We start from the raw sequence: 10,090 nt of genomic DNA, 5'->3' as shown, positions 1-10,090 counted from the left end.
ATAAAGAATCCTTTTCCCTGTCCCTGGCAATGATGTAAGGGTGGTATAGAATAACATCAGGGTATTGGTCATGTTCACACAGCTCTGGGCTGTGGCTATGGGATGTAGTGCTGAAAGGAAAGCAGTGAAAATGTGAATTGGCTGCAGTGCTGAACCAACAGCTCCTATGCAGACACTGCCATGGGGAAAGGAACAGCTGGGAATGAACAACCTGGCCAAAACTGTGGATCCCAGTGGAAGGAAGCTCAGCCGAACCCAGCTGAACTGACCAACAGGAGTGCAGCAGAATGGAAAGCAGCAACAGCAGGACTGACCTCCAGCACAGCAGAGCCATAGAAGAGGCAGTTGAGGACCCTGTGGAGACTGGAGCCAAGTGAAGTGGCAATGGGATCCAATCGGATGAGCAGATTTTGTGGAGTTTGTTTGTCACTGATTTTCATTGTTTTTGGCTAGTGGGGTGGGAAACACTATCCATGGAAGCAACCTTGCCATCTTGCCTTTTCTCTTTACTGTCACATGGGTGGCACATGGGAACAGTCACCCTATTTTCTTTATGTGGGGAAACCATGGACATGACCTGCAGCGACCATACGCCATCTCATTTTTGTTCCCAGTGGTGAATACTTTTCTGGGGATAAAACACCTCTCTTTGCAAACTTTTGGTATTATTTTTGTTGTTATTGTACATTTCTTATTCCATAGGTTTTTGTTTTCAGTAAACTTTTACCTCAACCCATAGTCTCTGCTTTTGTCCCTCCCATATCAGAAGGAAGGAAATAGGAAGCAGCTTACTCTTTTTAACCATTTCCTCAAAACTCTCTAACTTTATGAATCCCAGCAATTTCCCTTGGTGTTAAACCACCACCTGGCTTCAGTGAGGAGGATATCCCAGTAGCTACAGGGAGGTCATCCAGGAAACAAACCCAGGCTCTTGATGACAGTGTGTACTGCAAGGAAAAGACACATCAGGCACAAATTTAAATAAGAAAGGCTCAAACTGCCCATAAGGAAAAGCTTTTTCACAGTGAGAACACTCAGATGTTAGAGCAGGGTGTACAGAGAGGCTTTTCAAACTTCATCCCTGGAGGTTTTCAAGTCCTGACCAAAATAACCAAAATAGTCTTAAGTAACCTGGCCTGACCTACCTGGTTCTGCTTTGATCAGGAGATTGGGCTGGAGACGTTCTGAGGTCTTTTTCAACCCAAATTAGGTCCTGAAATATGGATGCAGAAAAACAAGAATAGACGAAGCAGGATAGAAGGAATTGCATGTCAAAATAAAACAAAGAGCAGTAAAAATATAGGCAAGAAGGCATTTATTAGACATTCTTTAGAAGTCAGGCATACAAGGCTCATCTTCATAGGCCATGTTTCAAAGTTTTCTCTCTTGCATACATAAAAGGCTTCCCGCTCCCAAACCTTCCTTCTTCCACTACCAGGGATGCCCCCTTGACAATCAAAGGATAACAGAGAGCCTAACAGCTATGATACTTTCTGACAAATTGTCTTCCTACTGATATGCACCAATCAGTAATTTTATCAAAAGTTAAGTTTCTCATTATAGTAGGAACTGTCTTTCCAAATATTTCATGACACAATCCCCTGATAACTATTCTGCAAGATCCCTGCATAGGACAGGCAGCAAATCAATTACACATAAAGTTACTATAAGAAAAACATCTTTAAGGCATTAGACCTGAACAGTGCTTCCAAGCCTTACCTTTTTGAGGTTTGATCTCTGTTAACTCAATTCATACATGCAAGTGAAATTGCTGTCACAAAGGAACTGTCCTTTGATTCCTCAGTGCTTTGCTTTGCAATCATAAAACTGTTTCAAATGTGGAAGATAAACAAAGTCACAGAATGAAACAGGTTGGAAAGGACCACAGTGAAATCTGTGGTCCAGCCTCCGTGCTCAAGCAGGGTCATCCCCGCACACATGGCACAGAATTGCATCCAGACAGTTCTTGAATATCTCCAGTGAGGGAGACTCCACAACCTCTCTGGGCAGTCTGCTCCAGTGCTCGGTCATCTGCACAGTAAAATAGTTCTTCTTTATCTTCAGGTGAAACTTCCTGTGCATCATTTTCTGCCTGTTGCCTCCTGTCCTATTGCTTGGCACCACTGAGCAGAGCCTGGATCCACCCTCTTGACCTCTCTACCCCTCAGACACTGACAGACACTGATGAGGTCCCCTCACAGGCATCTCTTCTTGAGACTGCACAGCCCAAGTTCCCTCAGGCTCTCCTCAGAAAAGGGATGCTCCAGTCCCCTATTCATCTTTGTAGTCCTCTGCTGGAGCGATTCAATGAACTCCATGTCTCTCTTGGCCTGAGGATCTCAGAACTGGACACTGCACTCCAGATGTGGCCTCGTGGGGGCTGGGAAGAGGGGCAGGATCATCGCTCTTTACCTGTGGGGAATGCTCTTCTTATTGCACCCCATTGCATGCAGAGCTGGACTCTGCTGGAGCCAGTGAAGGTCCCAAGCGAAGGGATGGTCCTTGGGATCATCCCTGCTCATGTCTGTCTCACACATTGGAGGACAGAAGGACAATGCTATCAGACTTAACCCTGCAAGGACTCACGCGGCATCAGTCAGGCTTCGTAGAATTTTTGTGAGTGTCATCTCTCTTAAAATATTTTGCTTATAGAGAACAGCAATGACCCTCTTGAAATGGACAAGCCAGAGTGCATCCGTGCCTGTCAGAATTGGTACTTTTCAGAGAGGACAGAAAATTACTCTTTTCTTAGCCATCTTGTCCCATTATGGAGGCAAGATACTTGAAAAACACTTTGACAGGGAAAACAATTTCATATCTTGCAATTATCTTCATGTTATTGGATCTTTTTTGGTATTATCCTACATTTTTTCTTTCATATGCTGGGATGGTTTAGTTTCTAGTCTTTTAAAAGTTTATTTCTTTATTTATTTTCAAATCACTTCTACATACAAACTCCTATAAAAAACTTCACAATATTCTGTTTACTATAGAAACAGATAACTTTTTAAATTGAAATTTTAATGGTTTATCCCAAAAAGCTCTTTCAAGCTCCCACTTCACCTTTCTTCAATTTATCTCTGAGTTTTTTTCAATTATTCTGCCTTGAAATTATGATCAATAAAATTCTCTTATAAAAAGTTTGAATTGCACTTCTAAGGTTTCTTTTCTTTTATAATAACAATAAGAAAAATACTCTTAAAAGCAGAATAGTCCATTTGATCATCTCTGATATCAAGGTGTTTTCTATGTTGTGTGTTGCAATACAGTTCACTTAGTTGCTCCTTCACTATGTCTGTATCATACCCTTGACAAAGAATTTAGAGATGCAGCAAAATGTCTTCATCATCTACACAGCATTAAACAGATGGCAAAGTTTCATGAATTCCAGGTAGCTGTTGCAAAATAAAAAATCATGGGTGATTTCCATGCCATACATTGTTGAGTGACTTTGGCGCATTTCAGATTCTAAGATCTGAAATCTAAGATTTGGAGAGAACAAGTAGGTGCTTGGATGGAGTATGTAGGTAGTCAGACATCAGTATGCAGGTGTTTTAGTTGAAGGCAATTAACCCATCTGAATATTCCCACTATGTTGTATTAGTTTTTTACAACACTGCTAATCCCAGGAAGGTATTTTTGTTTCAAGACATATCTAGATATGAGGATGACTATTCTCAGAAATAAAGGTATATAAACGTGAAGAAATAGTTCATGTCCTTTATCCAACTCATTCACATATGAAAACACAAAAAGGAATCGTGTCCATAACTATTGCAGATTATTTAACAGAGGGATCAATATATATTTTAAAGGTATGAAGTAATTTTTTTTAATCTCTAAAACTCTAAGCACAGGCAAGCAAAACTAAGTAAGTGCAAGTCCATATTCATCTCTCCTATGTAGACCTGAATTCTTCATAGCTCTTCATACCTGTTGATGCCTAAATGCACCAAAACCCTTAATTGTAAAAATCCCTAACAGGTAAAGTAGTGAGCCAGAGAAAGCTTACAGGAGAAGAGCCAGGAATCTGCTCTTCTAATCCGGGCGCTCTGTGGAACTTTATTAAGGTTGACTGAAATCTGTGATTATGTTTAATATCTTCAGAGTATGATTCTTGGTGTTATAATCATCAGGGAGTGATTCTCAAATTCATCACTCCAGCCCATCTGAAAAGCCTTTTCTGGGCACAGTCTGTAGGCAGCAAGTTGATACATGAGCATGTACTTGATTATCAAAATTCACATGTTCTTGATCATCAAAATTCAAGATGCTCAGTTTAGCTTTAATTAAGTCCCACATTTCATTGTAGCAGATGCAAATGTGTTGCTACTGGTCAGTGAGGGCACAAAGAATTTCAGATTTGCTCTGATATGCTGGTGAAAAATCTGGAAGGATTTACTCTTCTAGTTACTCACATGCCTTCAGTGTAGCTACTGCAACCCTTGCTAGAATAACTGGAGAGAGAAAAAAAGAGTCTATTGGGAACTCTGATCTGATTTACTAAACCACTGAAAAAAAAAAAAGAAAGTATGGTTTCACTTTCTATTGGAGGGCTGTCCACTACAAACTATGGTAAAAATAAGCACAAAATCACATTCCAAGAACACTGATGTCACTTTAAGCTATCTACAAGCAGCAATACTATCACTTCTTTTCTGCACATTTATAAAAGACATCCTTTTTCAATTACAGCTAGGCTACTAATCAATTATATGCAAAGCAAACTTTTGCCTTCAACTATAATCTTAAGATTCCAGGCACCTTCTTTTTTGAGAAGCCTGTTTTTTAAAATCATGCATGAAAATATTTTAAAAAACCCTCACACTCTGGGTTGTCATTTTCATTGCAATCATTAAAGTAAACTCAAATTATGCCAACTGGATGAACTTTGTGATGAACATTAACAGATCAAAGGTGTTAGCAACTATCTTTAGCATAAGTGGAAAAAAACACCATTAACTATCTTGGTAGAATTGAAACTCTTATTTTGTTAAAAACACTTCAGACTGTGCCTTATTTGATGTCAAAATCAGAGTTCAGGAAAAAATTGCTAGTTGCCTTTTTTGTCAAGGTAATTGGTACATATTGTTTACAAAATATTTATCAATGCTTCCATTGTTCAATGTACCATCATGAGAGAGAGAACATACAAAATATAATATACATTACCAGCAATTTCGAGGAGTTGTGTTGGCACTAGATAAAAAATAGGCTATTACACAACAGCAAAATAAGTAAAATATATCAAAATCCCTGCCTACACCTACTAATCTTCATAGCTGCTGGAAAAACACAGCACCCAGACCTGACTCACTCAGAGGTCCAGCTGGGTAGGTAAAGCTTTTCTTTGTGCAGCTGAAACACTTCACTCCCACTTTGCAGAAGCTTTTCACCGGGGTATGTCCATTTGCACTTGGGCCTTGAACATCTCATTCCACTTGGGCATGCTGGCAGAGCTTGGAGGCTAAAAACATATATAAAACACCTGAAATGTGATCCAAATAAACCCAAAGCTCAGCTGTTTCCTATGATAAATAGTACAAATCTGCAGTAATGGCTGACACAGCATCTGAAAGCTAAAGTAGTTCCATGCTTTATAATGTGGGTACTGCACAGACAAAATGTTCTTTTGACATTTTGTGAACAGCTTAAACACTACAGCCCACATTATCCTGTGACTGGTACAGATGAGGCGTGTATTTAATTTCCATGAGCTCAGCTGACCAGAGAGGTCTCTGCATTTCAAATGAGAAGCAAAGCTCTCTCTCCAGGGTGCTGTGTGCTGAATATCTCAGCCTCTCACTCACTTCCACTCACTCCCTTCATATATCAAAAAGAGGGACAGCAAGTAAACTAAAATTTTAAAATATATGCTCAGCTATTGCCTCAAACAACAAGAGAGCACATAGAATACTTACCTTGAGCATCTTCCTTAAGTAAAAAGGTATCCATTTTCCAGCTTGTCAAAAGCAACTGCCAGAAGAAGGCACTATTTCTGACAGCAAATATTCAAGCAGAACTAAGCTAATCCTGTCTACAGCTACCTATATGCATACCAAAGAAATCAAGAGCTAGCCCTTTCTCTTTCAATAAGTTAAAAGAAAGGGCACTGGGCTGGATCATTGAAGTTTGTTGCAAAACTTTATTCAATATCACATAGTGGTAAAAAGGCTGAGCATGTACCTTTTTTGACCACAGATGAATTGCCTGATTTTAATAAGTGCTAAACACCTGCAGCTTTTATACAAGCGGAGATTGTCTCTGACAATAGATGCATAATTATCAAAACAGCAGCATATCTGGCATATGAATATGATGAGCTAAAATACTGCCCAATTTTAAGAAGCCACATTCACTTAATCATTGCTCTGTAAGTACATGAAAGGATTACAAAAATCGAGATGTTATTTACCCAGTAGATCCTTTTCACTTATTGCTTCTGTGGCTCCTTAGCCCAAGCAGGGAAGCAATAAATTGAAGGCATGTGAGCAATTTCCACGACTTTCAATAAAAATGTTTCTTCTTCTCACAACAATTCTTCTTTTATTTTCAGACTTTTCCAGTCTTCAACTTTATGTAAATGCAGAATTACTCCAGAGTTAGTAGCTATGAGTTCGTATCAGGATAACTGAAAACTTTTCTGTTTTTCTTTTATAATCAGAATATATGAAAGTAAAATGTAGTTCTCTTTTTCCTATATAAGAAATATATAATTTTTAAAGCCCTGCACTTATGAAAAAATATGCAATTAAAATTATAATGAAAATACATAAAGAAAATGTATTCTCTGGCTTTGAAAAAAGTATGAGAGTCTGTAAGTATATTCAAGTAGGGTGCCATTCATTATTACCCTGGATAATACACAAATATTGAGACCTGTTTCATCTAAGGCTTTCAATCATTTCATTTGGAAAACTGCTGGGAAGCAAAAACATATGCAGTACACAAGTATTTATAGAGGCTGCCTCCTAGAATGGCTGAAATTCCAGAAACCTTTACAAAATGGAAAAGAAACTAAAAATATTGCAAATGAAAATTCTTATCATTTTAGCTGCATCGAGATTGCTGCCTTCCATTCCAGTAAGAATGAAAGGCAGCAAAAAAAAAAAAAAACCCAAACAAGAAGAAAACTTAGACACATTCAGAGCCTATGTTAAGCTGGTCATTTGAGCACAGACGGTAATTCAAGATGGAGAGAGCTCGACAGCTTGGTTGATCCTTTACTCCTACTCACGGGATGGTCAGACAGTTTCTTTAGCCCATGGCCTTCTCTGACTCAAAAAATTACTATGGGCTTGGAGTGAAAGTTGAGCTCTGACCTAGAGAAGCTAGATGATATGATCAGAACAGTCTAAAAACCAGCACCCAGCCTATGAACCTGGGGCAGCTTTGGTCTCTTACTCTGAGGAGTGTTTGGCTTCAGAAGGAGACAAAGGATGGGAGTTAATGTCTCTAGAACCTTGCATCCAGCTAGATAACCGTCCAAAGATGGATTAATGCCTTCCTCATTCAATGAAACATTTTAAGTACATGTTAAATTCCAGACATGCGTGAAATTCTCATTGATCTCAGTGAGATTTAAGGTTATTATTGAATGTTGCTTTCAGAGCTGTCTTCAGGAGGGACATTTTCCTAACCTGGGATATGAAGTGACCAAGTGCCCTGGTTCTGGCTAGGAAAGGATTAATTTTTTGCAGTAACCAGGATGAGGGCATGGCAAGGACATGGGGGTTGTTTCGTTCTCGTTCACTCATTTTCCAGGAAGGGGGGAAAGGGTCACTTTGGTTCAGGACAACATGGTAGAGTGAGTGGTCAGGTACTGCAGGTGGTTTCTGCAGAGTGAGAAATAATATTTCTTTTCTTATACACTCAGTCATGAGAATTGTTGCTGTTACTGCTCATTTTCTTATCTCGCTGTTTCCAGTAAATTGCTCTTACCTCTTGTGCCCTCAGTTTCCCTCTGCAGCTGCCACAAGGGAGTAGAGTGGAGGCATGAGGTGAGAGGGATGGGGCAGAGTGAATGAGCAGCACATGGTTCAAGGTGGCTTCAGTGGGAGCACTAAATTGGAGAATACATTTCCTAACACTAAGTTAATCTTTAAGGGCAGTGTTGTATTCCTAGATACACTGCAGAGGAATGTGCTTCTGTACAAAACTTTTGTTAAGTGTTAACAGTAATGCTGTTTGGATAAGTAGCAACAGTAATTATTGTGGCTTTATCTTCTCAGAAAAACAACCCTTATTCCAAAATAGCTTAAGCCTCAAATTAAGCTTCAAAAGCCTTCTTGATACCTAACCTGCCGCAGATACCACAGATTTGATTTTGGAATAAAGTTTTATTTTCATAAATAAGGGTACTAAGAAATAAATATTGAAGCATTAGTAGAGGAAAGTTAAGGATGTCCACCAAAAGTTTGGGCATCAGGAAAAGTCCTGTAGACTGAATTTCCTGTTCAAGGGAAGAACTCTGTTTACAGGGATGGTCCTGTCACTATATCAACTCTCGCTCTGCAGCAGGAGTCACTGAGCACAGGTCAGCACCCTATTCACTATATCACTGCTTCACCCAATCCTGGGGTGAGCTACAGTAAAATCAGAGCACTGGTATAAATGGATCTATTTCTGTTTGAAACAACTCTGTAAAAACAATAGCAAAGAAAACTGGGATAGCAAATATAATCCAGAAATAAACTGAAAGTTTTACAAAACGTTGGCACTTCTTTAATTGTCAAGGGAGAATATAATTGCAAGGCAGAAGATATTATAACAAAACTACAAAAGGTGCACAAATATTGAAGTAAAATGTGCTATCTATGTGGAAGACGGAACTATTAAAGAAAGCTGCACATCTCACTGCACACTGGTTTTTCATGTCACCATTGTACCTGTGGTTGGGAGGTGCCACTGCTGCCTGACATCTTGTTGGTATATTTAGAAGAAATATTGCAAGGCAAAGGCCAAAACAGTCAACATGGAAGTCTTTAAGTGGCTATGCCTGCGTACATAAACCAGGTGAAAGAAAACAGGCGCTGAGTTTCTTCCCACTTCACCTTCAGAAGAGGCAACTGCACATTGGAACTTGTCTTGCCTCTTGCTGACAGTGTTATAAAGCACAAACAAAGCCTCTCTTGGCAAGCTGGGAGAGACAGAATTCCAGCTCTCAGTACTGGGAACCTCCTGCTACACACACTCTGCCTCTAAGAGCATTCCTCTAGCAAGGGCTGCTGCCACCTGCCTGTCCACAGCTCCCCCTAAGCCTTAGGGGCAGGTGTCACCTCACACTGTCCTCAGGCTGCGCAGATGTCCTGGGTCAAGCATTTCCAAACTTATCCTGCTCTTATTTATACAAAGCAGTGCTTAAAGTTTCCAAGAAACACAAAGGAGAGCAGGAAAGAGAACATTTAAATTATTTACCACCATGATGCTTGTGGTGCCTCATAAAAAACAGGCTTTTTCAGCACTGTAGAATTGTATTTAAAATTCATTGTACTGGCATTGCTGTTCACAAATCCCAGGAGGAGTCAGCCAGTAATATCCAACACACTAAGATGAGAATATTCCCCCAAATGTCTGATTTTCCAAAGCTACTGGCAGATTATAATTGAGACAAACATGCAAGTGGGCTAATCCACTTGGTTAAAACATCTATTTATTGGCTCGGGGTCAGTTTTGCATATAAACAAAATGAAATGCTGTGCTCACCAGAATGTATTATTTTATTCTAGGAACAGTTAATATGACTGGGCAGGGGGGACACTAGGGAAAATATTCTCTCATCTGCAATAGTACTCATTACATATAATTTCTTTTTTTAGTTTTCTTTTTTTTTTTTTTTTTTGTTTCCTTAGGACAGAAAGATTTAGGTCAGGAAATATTTTTCGTGGAAAACAAGTAGTTCATTTGCAAATCCTCCTTGGAAGGCACATGCTCTTGGCAGGTTAACATTTGCCTAAAGGGGTCTCTGATGAGGAGAAACAAGGACTTCTGGTTCAGTCAGAGCCAGCCCTTAGCAGCAGCCTAGATCAACACACACTCGGCATTCAGAGATATGAAAACAAAAGCATCCCCTCAAAACAACAAACAAAAA

The sequence above is a fragment of the Melospiza melodia genome, chromosome 1, assembly GCF_035770615.1.
Source record: "Melospiza melodia melodia isolate bMelMel2 chromosome 1, bMelMel2.pri, whole genome shotgun sequence".
Lineage (NCBI taxonomy): Eukaryota > Metazoa > Chordata > Aves > Passeriformes > Passerellidae > Melospiza > Melospiza melodia.
This window is presented reverse-complemented; position numbering follows the sequence as displayed.